This window comes from Hordeum vulgare, chromosome 4H (genome assembly GCF_904849725.1).
Source record: "Hordeum vulgare subsp. vulgare chromosome 4H, MorexV3_pseudomolecules_assembly, whole genome shotgun sequence".
Classification (NCBI taxonomy): domain Eukaryota; kingdom Viridiplantae; phylum Streptophyta; class Magnoliopsida; order Poales; family Poaceae; genus Hordeum; species Hordeum vulgare.
Window position 1 is genome coordinate 222274986 of NC_058521.1, and position 13080 is coordinate 222288065.

At 51.9% G+C, this 13080-nt stretch overlaps 1 pseudogene; it reads left to right on the top strand.

Annotated features, from left to right (window-relative positions):
• Positions 1-4377: 4377 nt before the first annotated feature.
• LOC123450409 lies at positions 4378-5459 on the top strand (annotated as a pseudogene).
• Positions 5460-13080: the final 7621 nt, after the last annotated feature.

Genomic DNA, 13080 nt, shown 5'->3' on the forward strand with positions numbered 1-13080 from the left:
TCGACAGAGAGCCGAGGAGTGCTTGCAACAAGGCTCCAAGATCACTGATCAACAGATGGTTGTGGTGGAACTGGAGGAATATCGGGAAAACACTGACCCTACAGACGTGATGCGCTCCAAGAAGCCTGCTTCTGAGTCAGCTTTTCAGTTGGTGGGCGAAGTCAAAAAAGTGGACATCCACCCGACAGATCCTAATGCTACCCTGACCAACATCTCAACAACACTCGACAGCAAATAGGAAGCCGTGGTCATCTAGTTCCTCCGTGAGAGCTGGGGCATCTTCGCATGGAAGCCTGCTGACATGCCGGGTGTGCCTAGGGAACTGGCTGAGCACCGACTGAGAGTGGATCTGAAGGCAAAGCCTGTTAAAGATCATTTGCGTTAGTCTGCAGTGGAGAAGAGGAAAGCAATCGGAGAGGAGGTGGCTCGAATCTTGGATACGAAGTTCATACGCGAGGTCTACCACTCTTAGTGGCTTGCAAATGTCGTCATGGTCCCCAAGAAGGACAAGACCCTTCGTATGTGTATCGATTTCAAGAACATCAATAAGGTCTTCACAAAAGATCACTTTCCGCTCCCCGGCATTGAACTAATTGTCGATTGACTGCGGGGTGTGACCATTTGTCCTTTGTTAATGCCTATTATGGCTACCATCAGATCCTTTTGTTTGGTCCAAATGGAATAAAAACGGCCTTCATCACCCCTTTCGGGTGTTTCTACTATATCCCCATGTCTTTTGGTTTGAAGAATGTTGGCACCACTTTCATGCGTATGATTGAGAAGTGCCTGCTCGATCAAATCAGTTGGAATGTAAAAGCGTATATGGATGATATTGTAGTCAAGTCTCGCAAAGGTTCTCACCTGTTGGCTGACTTAGCAGAGACATTCACCAACCTGAGAAAGTATCATACCAAGCTGAATCCAGCTAAGTGCACTTTTGGAGTTCCTAGCCGCAAGTTACCCGGTTTCCTCGTTTTCGAACGTGGGATCGATGTCAACCCCGAGAAGATCGGCACTATCATTCGAATGAAAATCCCTATGCGTGTACACGATGTCCAGAGGCTCACAGGCTGCCTGGCAGCATTAAGTCGGTTCATCTCTCGTCTCGGTCAGAAGGCATTGCCTCTATACCGACTCATGAAAAAGTCGATGTGTTCGAGTGGAATGACGAGGCACAAGCAGCGTTTGTCGAGCTAAAAGCCCTGCTTTCCACCCAGCAGGTGCTTGCTGCTTCGCACAACAAAGAACCCCTTCTCTTATACATCCCAGCTACTAATCAAGTCATGCGCCAAGTCTACTACATTTCTGAAGTATTGACCCCTTCGAAGCAAAGGTACCCTCATTACCCGAAGCTCATCTATGGAATATACTTATCAGCAAAAAAGGTGGCGCACTACTTTAAACATCATTCCGTATCAGTCATCAGCGATGCTCCACTGTCAGAGATTCTTAACAATCGGGACACATCTGGTCGTATGGCTAAATGGGCCATCGAGCTGTTATATTTTGATATCAAGTTCGAAGCAAAGAAAGATATCAAGTCTAAAGCTCTTGCTGATTTCATGGCTGAATGGGTGTAATAACAGCAGCTAGCTCAAATTCACTCGGCACACTGGACCATGTTCTTTGATGGCTCTAAAATGTTGAATGGATCCGGTGCTGGTGTGGTATTGGTGTCCTCAAAAGGTGACAAGCTGAACTATGTTCTCTAGATTCACTTTTATTACTCTAACAACGAGGCTGAATATGAAGAGCTCCTCTACGGGTTGCGTATGGCCATCTCACTCGGCGTTTGGCGCGTGAAGGTGTACGGCGACTCGGATCTAGTGGTCAATCAAGTGATGAAGGAATGGGATGTCACAAACCCAGCATTGACTGGGTACTGCTGTGCGGTAAGGAAGCTTGAGAAGAAGTTTGGTGGTCTAGAACTTCATCATGTTGCCCGATTGAAAAATCAAGTAGCTGACGAAATGGCCAAGATTGGGTCCACTCGGAAACATGTGGATAGCAATGTGTTCCTGCAACACTTACATACTCCTTCGGAGCAAGAGGATTCTTTCACTGAAGGGCCCCCACAACCGATATGCACATCCATTCCGACAAAGATTGATGCTCCGATAGTCGTTGATTTAGCGATTGAAATTCTGGTGATCATGCCTGAGTAGAAGTACCATACATTGCATACATTCTAAGGTGAGAACTCCCGGAAGACGAAGCTGAAACTAAGCAGATTGTCCGCAGATCAAAGGCTTTTACTGTGACGGGCGATTAACTTTACAAAGAAAGATTTACTAGGCGTGGCTCAGGGGTGCATCTCCCCTGAGGAGGGCCAACTTATCCTTGAGGAAATCCACTAGGGGACCTGTGGTCATCATGCGTCCTCTCGGACTATTGTTGCCAAAGCATACTGAGCTAGGTTCTTCTGGCTGCGCACGAATGAGATGGCCAAAGAAATCGTTGATCACTGTGAAGGCTGCCAGTTCTATTCTAACTTGTCTTCCAAGCCTACATATGCCTTGAAGACCATCCCACTCGTCTGGCCATTTGTTGTTTGGGGTTTGGATATGGTCGGCCCTTTCCGAATGTGCCATAGTGGATTCAGACACCTGCTTCTTGCAGTCGACAAGTTCACTAAATGGATCAAAGCCAAGCCTATAAAGAAGTTGGACTCGCGCACCACCATCAAGTTCATGAAGGAAATAAAATTCCAGTACAGAGTTGCTCATAGCATCATAACAGATAATGGTTGTAACTTTGACTCAGAAGAGTTAAGACGCTTTTGTTCTGCTCAAGGCACCCAGGTGGATTATGCGTCCGTCGCACACGCCCAAACCAATGGACAAGCTGAGTGGGCAAATGGCCTTATCCTTCAAGAGTTGAAGCCTCAACTCATGTGAGACTTGGAACATGTAGCTGGAGCCTGGGTATTTGAATTACCGTTTGTTCTGTGGGGCTTGAGGACAACTCCCAATCGGTCGACTGGACGCACACCTTTCTTCTTGGCGTATGGAGTTGAAGCCATCTTGCCGAGTGATCTCCTTCACAATTCTCCCCGTGTGGATTTATATTCATAGGCTGAGGCTGAACAAGCATGACAGGGCGGACTAGATCTCCTTGAAGAAGAGTGTGAACTGGCCTTGATTCAGTCGATAGTGTACCAACATGATCTATGTCGGTTCCTTGTGAGGCATGTCAGGAGTCGGGCATTCCACGAAGGCGATCTGGTGCTCCGAGTGGATCAATAGTGACCTCACAAGCTTGCCCCTACGTGGGAAGGATGATTCGTCACCAAGGTACTGAATAATGGAGCCTACCACCTTTACAACCTCAAGAAGAGAGCCGACGAACCCCGTTCTTGGAATGTGTCGGCGTTCTTGGAATGGGGGTACCCAGATCTGCCTGCCTATGGCCCAGGGTCGACCATTTCATCAAGCAAACCGACAGACTTGGCACCACCCAAGACAAGGCCCTCGCGAGGGGCCAAGCCTCGCGAGGAGGAACAACATCAAGACCCGTAAGGGCCCTCCTCAGGACCCCCAGAGCGGTGGATATTGCGACGCGAGCCACAGCCTCAGGAGTCAAGGATGACGTAGAGGAAGGACAGGCGAGGAGCGGGGCAGCTCACTTTCCCCTTTAGTGCAAAGGGGGCATGGATGTACCGGGGTTCCGAGGGCATCTCCCAAAGGTTTCCATTATGGGCAAACAAGGTCGTCGCCGCCCGCCAGTAGGGTAGACGTCACCCCTGGGCCCGTCCCTGCAGTGTTGGCAGCTCCTTTGCACACGAAGACCACCTTTGGGCAGGGGAGCATGTTCCCTTGTTCCCCTTCAAAATTGTCCATTGTGGGATCCCTTCCCGCCGAAACGGTAAGGGAAGAGGACCCGTGCCGCCACTTATATAGAGGACAGGTTGCTTCGTAGTCGGGGGGGGGTCGATTCATTCACCCACAGGCACAACACCAAGGCTCCGGGGGGGCCTCACAATCACTATACTAGTTCATTTGCCCGTCTCCAAGAGAGGCAGTCCACCAAAGCAGGAGTAGGGTATTACGCTTCTCAGCGGCCTGAACCTGGGTAAACTGTCGTGTTCTGTGTCTTCCTCACCATCGAGTAAGTTCCTTGTCTTGACCATAGAGTAGCGAGCTAGGCAGGGTTAGGCCGTGAGAGATCTTCGTGCACGCCCCTGAGTTCGAACCTTTAGGGTTTTACGGAGTCCGAAATCCGCCATTTGGCGCGCCAGATAGGGGGCGTGTCCAGGTCTCTCCCAGGGCCTGGGCAGCTGAAGCTGATCTCACTCATGGTAGGGAGACATCGAATTCGTGTGGACAGGCGAGCCGCTGGCGTGGCGCGGACGGTGCAAACAAGTCGAGACGCCCCGCAATGCTCTACTACACCGTCGGCCGGCGTTCACACCGGACGAGATTCCAACTAGCACCGGGGGCTGCCGCCTTCACCAACCGCTGGGCATCCCCCTATCGCTCCAACCCTTCCATGCATCCAGGTTGTCCCTCTCCCCCTCCGAACCTGCCAGCACCCGATACACAGACATGTCACGCTCCTGGTGGCGCGCAAGATCAGGCGCCAGCAAGCCACCCGTCGCAGCCGCACCGGGGGACACACGCGCGCTCTTGGGCACAACGCCACCGACGAGATCCGAGCGCGCTCCCGCAGGTGCCGACCTCATCAGTTCGCATCGCCAGGGGCTACAATCGGGGAACCATGCGGGTGCGTCCCAAACATCCCCTCAGGCCCTCCCTTACTGGGATTCGGCGGGAGCTGCTGGAGGCATGGGATGTGGCCACGCTGGGGAGGCGTCACCCAGCACCCACCGGCGCGCTTTACGGAACGGGGAGGGAGTACGTGAGGCCCGACGACATCAACCCCTCGAGGCAAGCTCGGTTTGATGACAACCGCGCAAGCACACGTCTGGGCTACGAAGGAAGCCGCGCAGGCCATCACAACGGCAGGGGACACGCACGCAATCACGCGGGCAGCCCCCGCGATAACAGCTATGATCAGCCCCGCGGAGGTGATTTCGCGAGGACATCCAGCGCGGGTATTCTTGCGGGGCACACCTGCTAGCTGGGAGCTGCTTCGGGCAGACGTCTGGGTCTGAGGATCGGGGACCTATCGCCTGGGGCTGGGTGGACGCACCCTTGTATCCAGGCCGAGAGGCCCTAGCTAGGGGACTGAGGGTGGAACACACGCCCATGTTCCCGAGCCAGATGATCCCAACTTCGAGGCCGGGGGTGGTATACCCGCCCCTGCCTTCGGGGCGCGCCGTGCCCGCCTCGGGACTGGGGGTTGAACACACGCCCATGTGCCCAGTGCGAGCTTCGTTCGGTCGCAAGCAGGTGTTCGTGTACCCGTCGTTGCCCTCAGGATGGGCTAGCCCGGCCTTGGGGCATGGCCCAGGGTACCGACGAAGGAACATGGGGGGCCAGCGAGGCGCGTTGGGGTAACACCCCCGGAACACAGGACCTACCGTATGGGCGAGCGATCTAGCCAGCAAGTACTAGGGGCTCCCCCACGCTCGAGGGCTTGCTTAGGACGGGCCATGCTACGCCACTACGAGCCCAGGGACCACGAGCGGGGCACGCGCGTGTGAGGCATTGGGCTCCCGAAGCATCCTCGGGACCTGCATCAACCCGTAGCACCTATGCATCATCCTTCAATCCTTCCGGAACCTACTTCATCCTGTGACACTCTCACGTAATAACGAGCCAAGGCTGTATAGGCACAGGCCCCCCTGAGGACGCGGAAGGGGTCCACCCCACGCCTAGTTGAAGACCTATGCCCCACGTTGGGTACAGATGAAGGCAATCAACACAGTCCACCAATGACTCCCAAAGCTCAGGCTCCAATGCCTCGGGGGTAGGGACACTCGCGAGGCCAAAACTTCGCCGCGACCTCCCAGATACACCCCGACTTTGACATTCTCACGTAATAACAAGCCAAGGCTGTATACGCCCAGGGTCCCCCGACGATCCGTAAGGGGTCCACCCCACTCCTAGTGAAAGACCTATGCTCAGCGCTGGGGGAGACGGAGGCGGTCAATAGCTTAGAAGCCGGACGCGACCGTTTTTTCGTTCTTCTCTCGCGTTTCAAGTTGCGCCCCCCAAGGGCCACCCCTTTTGTATTTTGAGCTAACAAAGGCTCCAAGATCTCTTTGTTTCATGTTTCGAAAAGAAAAGAAGGGTGGGGATTTCTTCTCTATGTTTCTCTCGTTATACCAAACTCGAGTCCGTTTTCTCCTTTTGTTTTGATTGGTGTTTCATGGAAACCACGGGAGACCACCAGGTCTCCCGAGGCAACCACAAAGGTGGCGGAATGGGGAATCGCTCGAGCGCCAAAGGGGGCTCCTGAGGCACACATCAATATCCTTACTGGTCATAAGGCCACTTGCACCACTTGATGACGTCCTAGAATTCCGGTCGGTATCGGGGGGGGCAGGGCCCCGCCCCTTAGAGGTGCCCTTCATGGCCATGCCTAATGGGGGTGGGGCAATGTGCAGGACTGGGACCTGTCGACGTAGAGCGGTTTGAGTGTCAAGGGGGGCTCCTAAGCAACATGCCTCAAGAGCCTTACTGGTGGTAAGGCCACTCGACCACCCAGGTGCCACCCATGCCGGTACCTAGGGCGTTGGGGCCTTGCCCCGTGAGGAACAACCTTGGTAACGGGTTGTGCCTCATAGTGGCAGGGAAATGTGCGGGACCGGGACCTGCAGACATAGAGTGTCGAAAGGGTCCTCAAACCGCCCCGCAAGAAGGAAGGAAGCATCACAAAGAAAGCCATGCTCGCAGGTTAGACCGTCAGCTTCACGACGACGCGGGGCAGGAAGCGGCCATGGCCAGGAGGAAAACATCGCACACATCTCGTCCCCAAAGAACGCGTCGAAACTTACCCCCCTGTTACATCCGAGTTTCGATCTAGCCTAGTACATAACCATATAAGGAGGACAAGGCTGCGGATCAGGAGGACTCATCGTCGCCAGAACTTACGCCTCCGTCTTCGGGAGCGAGCCTTGTCACCAGGTCTTCAACATGGACCTCGACCCATTCGGCCAGGGCGGCGCAGATCGTCTGTGGCACCAGATCCAACACGGCGGCGAAGTCAAAGTCTGGGTCGAGATGAAGGAGGTGGTTGAAGACGTGTGAGGATCCTTGGCCCAAGAGGTCACGACTCTTCTCCTCTGCAAGTGTGTGGGCCTTCTCGGCACCCTCTTCAAGACGCTCCATGACACGGAGGAAAAAGCCCAGGTACCCACCCTCATCGGGGACCAAGCGGCTGGAGACACCCTCGCCGCAGATGTCACTTAGGGCATGGGAGGTTCTCCCATCAAGAGATCGGAACATACGGGGACGCTCTAGTTGGAGGCCGCGGGTGCGGACCGCCTCTCCGAAGGCCTCCCAACTAGGGAAGCCGTACCATTCACCCGTTCGTAAAGTTTACCTTCGGCGGTAGCCTTGGCGTCCAACATTGCCCGCCGACGTTTCACCTCCTGATCCAACCTTTTCCGGAGGGCGTTGACCTCATTTTTCAGGTAGCCACGACGCTCGAGAATGCGGTACTCCTGGAGCCTCAGCTTTGCACGATAGTCAAGGAGAAGGGAACGTTGGGTCTCCACAACCCCCTTCTCTATCCTCTCCTGAAGCTCCGCCTCACGAGAGGCAAGGGATTCCTCGACAAGCGACACTTGGCGCTCCCTCATTTCGAGACGATCCTGCTCCTGGCTATCCTCCACCTCTGCAAGCGCCAGCGATTCGGCGGGTGCCCGAGGCCCCATGCCGGCAGGAAAGAACTCGGCACGAGATCGGCGTTATGGGCGCAAAGCTCCCTGTGGCAATCCTCGGAGGCCCTGCGCTGACAATCAGCCTCCTGGGCCATGGAAAGAGCACACTCGCGGGCCTCCTCCGCCGCGGAGAGGGACCCCTCTGCCTTCACACGGGCGCGCTCGCTCTGCAGGCGACCGAGGTTCATGGCGACTTTAAGCTGGCGCCACCCCGACGCAAGGCGCGGCATTCATCCTCCAGGCTTACGTCATTGCTGGCAAGCCCTGCTCCGAGACGAATAGCAAACCCCACGGTGCGGCACACGAACCTCTGACAGGCTCCAGCGGCCACCAAGAGCTCTCATTTTCTACATGATGAACGGGAGAGGCACACGAGGAGCCTCTTGGCCCGAGTCCATGCTCGGGGGCTGGGGGCTCTCGTGTGAGCGCCTCGTTGGGAGGAAGCACCCCCTAAGACCCCAAGTCACCAAGGAGAAGGGGTCCGGAAGGGAGGCGCAGCACGACCGCAGGAGGGCCGCGGGCAAGGGGAGTGGCACTCCTTTGGGAAGCCGGAGGCCGCGCGTGAGGAAGACAGTGGGAAGCTCACGCGCTGGGGACTCGGGAGGTTGAACCCCGTGGACTGCAAGGGTAGAAACCACAAGATGCTCGGTGATCTCGGGAGCGGGCGGTGCCGACCCTCCTCCTTGGTCACCAACGGGGAGACTCCATGACAAGGTTTCAGAAGGGAGGCGCAGAAAGAAGGGACGAAGGGTGGTACGGGCGCTTACTCGTGTATGGCGACCCACTTCTTCCTCACCGGGGCCCACCGCTTCAAGGGGTGGCCACCCTCACGCGATCTCCTCTTTCGGCCGACACGGGTGGCATGCCGAAGAGATCCAGTGGTCCCCGACCGAGGCTTGAAGACGGGGGCGACAACTTCCATCATCGGCCAGTCACCACCACCAACCCTGGCTTGACCCGGAGCAAGCCCCACGGGAGACGGAGGCGATGCATCACCCGCCCCGGCTACGGGAGGGGCGGCACAACTAGAGTTTTCATTGGCCTGGGCCCCGAGGGTTGAGCCCCCCTAGGAGTAGACGTCCCCTACAAGGAGGAACCCCCACTCGTCGAAGAGCAGCATCCCTGCGACAAGAGCTTCTAGGGTCTTGAAGTTGTACAATTGGAGGCTAGTCTGGGGAAGCTCATCAGAATCGTCATCGGGCAGCTGATGGAGCAATTCACACAAGACGTTACAGGAGAGAGGCGGGACTTGGATCCTCATTGGCTCGCGAGGTCCCGCGTAGGCCCACATCGGACGGGAGTGGCGCTGGAGAGGAGCAAACCGTCGACAGATAAACTCCCCACCACCATCGCCATCGTCACCCCCGCCCGCTTCAGCTTTCCCACCCGGGTGAAGACCGGCTCCAGCTGGGGGTCATTAAGCTCCTCGCGCTTCCACCACCGATTCGGCGTTGCGGGGGTCAGCAGGGGCTGGAACAGGACTCCGACATCTGCAGTTTCGACCTGCACCCACTTCCGCCGGAACCCCTCTGCTTTGGGGAGGAGCTTGGCGTTAAGGGCCCCCGGGACCGATGCACCGACCGTTTTCAAGGATGCGCAACCGGAGCACTTCTCCTCGGAGACCGACTCGAGGGAGAAGAAGTGGTGAAGCAATGCCACGAAGGGGGTAATGCCAACAAAGGCCTCACACAAGTACGTGAAGGCCGAGAGCAGAACCAAAGAACTGGGTTCAAGATGGAGCGGGTGGATGTGGTAGTGCGAAAGCACTGAGGTGAGGAAGCTAGAGAACGGCGGCAGCACACCACAAAGAATAGCATCGATATGGAGGGGAAGCGCGGGGGCCGCAATATCGCCCCGAGGCCACGAACCTGGCCACATCTGGGTGACCCCCACTCACTGGAGCTGGCCGTAACTACCAATCGGATCTTCTTCAACCCCTCGAAGTTCACTGATACTTCTCCGTCGTACCTATAATTTTTTATTGTTTCATGGCAATATTCTACAACTTTGATATACTTTTGGCAACTTTTTATACTATTTTTAGGACTAACATATTGATCTAGTGCCCAGTACCAGTTCCTGTTTGTTGCATGTTTTTTGTTTCGCAGAATATCCATACCAAACAAAGTCCATACGCAATAAAAAACCTACGAGGATTTTTTGGATTATTTATGATTTTTGGGAAGAAGAATCAACACGAAACGATGCCCGAGGGGGTCACAAGCCCCCTAGCCATGGCCTGGGTATGGGTCCACGCATGGCAGGCTTGTCACCAATCCATAAGGCGGTTGGGGCCCTTCTTTGTGTGCAGTAAAGATAATATCCAGAAGAAAATCATGTTAAAATTTCAGCCCAATCGGAGTTACGGATCTCCGGGAATTTAACAAACGGTGAAAGGCAAAATCTGGTAGCGCAGAAACAGAAGGACACAGAGAGAGAGATCCAATCTTGGAGGGGCTCTCGCCCCTCCCCTGCCATGGAGACCATGGACCAGAGGGGAAACCCTTCTCCCATCTAGGGAGGAGGTCAAGGAAGAAGAAGAAGAAGGGGGGCTCTCTCCCCCTCTCTCCCGGCAGCGCCGGAACGCCGCCTGGGACATCATCGTGTGACGGCGATCTACACCAACACGTCCGTCATCTTCACCAACACCTCCATCACCTTCCTCCATCAATATTCAGCGGTCCACTCTCCCGCATCCCGCTGTACCCTCTACTTGAACATGGTGCTTTATGCTTCATATTATTATCCAATGATGTGTTGCCATCCTATGATGTCTGAGTAGATTTTCGTTGTCCTATCGGTGATTGATGAATTGCTATGATTGGTTTAATTTTCTTGTGGTTATGTTGCTGTCCTTTGGTGTCCATCATATTCTCGCGCGCGTGGATCACACCATAGGTTTATTAATATGTTGATAGGACTATGTATTGGAGGGCAAGGGTGACAGAAGCTTCAGCCTAGCATAGAAATTGATGCATACGGGATTGAAGGGGCACCAATATATCTTGTTGCTATGGTTGGGTTTTACCTTAATGAACGTTAGTAGTTGCAGATGCTTGCTAATAGTTCCAATCATAAGTGCATTGAATTCCAAGTAAGGGATGACATGCTAGCAGCGGCCTCTCCCACATAAAACTTGCTATCGGTCTAGTAACATAGTCAATTGCTTAGGGACAATTACGCAACTCTTGCCACCACTTTTCCACACTCGTTAAACTAACGTAATTGTTCTAACCAGCCCCTAGTTTTTATTTACGTGTTGTTTCTTTTCTTGCAAGCCTATCCTATGACTCCTACAAAGTACTTCTAGTTTCATACTTGTTCTAGGTAAAGCGAACGTAAAGTGTGCGTAGATTTGTATCGGTGGTTGATAGAACTTGAGGGAATATTTGTCCTACCTTTAGCTCCTCGTTGGGTTCGACACTCTTATTTATCGAGAAAGGCTACAATTGATCCCCTATACTTGTGGGTTATCAAGACCTTTTTCTGGCGCTGTTGCTGGGAAGTAATAGCGTGGGGTGAATATTCTCGTGTGTGCTTGTTTGCTTTATCACTAAGTAGATTTATTTGATGTTCGAAGTTGTTATCTATCTTTAATTATGGATATGGAACACGAATTACCAAAAATATTAGGTGTACTTGCTACTCATGGAGATGGGGAACCTCCTAAAACCCTCGATGCCCGTTATGTGGAAAATATTATGCACTTCTTTAATAATCCTGAGAAAACCCCATTGAATTATATAATGGGATACATGTTGGATCAACGTGAATACTTTAGGGATTATCGCTTGACTCAAAAAGGGGAACTATTATGGGATCAAATTCATATGTTGAAATGGTATGCTTGGGAGCTATGCTCGAGATATGATACTACTTGTTGCTCTAGGATGAAGGCTAAACACCTTCCCTTTTCTTGCAAGTTTAATGCTAATGAAACCTTGGCTTCTTATGCTAATGGTATATATGATTACTATGATGTGGAGGAAATAGAAGAGTTTGTTGCTTTTATGGGTGCTTATGAAATTGAAGCTCTGTTTAAAGGGTGTGATGATAATGATGATGCTGCTTACCGATTTGAAAGTTTGGTTATGCTTCATTATTGTTATACTCATTATGAATATAATGCCCATATTTATCGATTTGTGGAGAAATTCTACGCTGCCCAAGAAGAGACTAATATTTTGCAGGAAACTATGAAAGAAGAAAATGCTGAAACTGTGAGCTCATTAGATGAAAAAGATGACGAGGAGAGCGAAGAACAAAAGGAGGAAGCGCGGACTAGCTACCCGTGCCCACCTTCTAACGATAGTAACTCTTCAACTCATACATTGTTTAATTTCCCTTCGTTCTCACCGAAGGATGAATGCTATGTTGATTACTATGATCCCTTGGATTCGATTGAAATATCCATTTTTGATGAAGTTGATGCTTGCTATGCTTGTGGCCATGATGCCAATATGAATGATGCTTATGAAGATGAACTTGCTATAGTTCCTTATGTTAAACATGAAATTGTTGCTATCGCACCCACTTATGATAGTCCTATTATCTTTTTGAACTCTCCCAACTACACTATATCGGAGAAGTTTGCTCTTATTAGGGATTACATAGATGGGTTGCCTTCTACTATTACACATGATGATTTTGATGAGTATAATATGCATGTGCTTACTTCTCCTACTTGCAATTATTATGAGAGAGGAACTACATCTCCACCTCTCTATGTTTCCAATACGATAAAATTGCAAGAAATTGCTTATGCTATGTATTGGCCTTTACTTGATGTGCATGGATTGTTCTTTTATGACATGCCAATGCATAGGAAGAGAGTTAGACTTTGTCATTGCATTATATATGTTACCTTGTGCTCAGTACTAAATTACAAATCATTGTTAATTAAAATTGGCTTTGATATACCTTGGGATCCGGGTGGATCCATTACTTGAGCACTTTATGCCTAGCTTAATGGCTTTAAAGAAAGCGCTACCTGGGAGACAGCCCAGAAGATTTAGAGAGTCATTTATTTCTGTTGAGTACTTTTATTTAGTTTAAAAAAATATAGAGGGGAAATTAAAACTTTTTCAAAAAGAGAAGCGATTGAAAGGTGATGCATTGCGGAAGTGAGGGTCGACCTTGAACACTTGTGTTCATGATCATGGAAACAATGTAGAATTTTTCATGGAAGTTTCTCGCAAAAATAATTATCCCCTTGTACAATTCCATTGTATTATAAAAATAATGTTCCAAGTAAAGCCTTTATGATTAGTTTGGGTGATAGTTGTTTGATC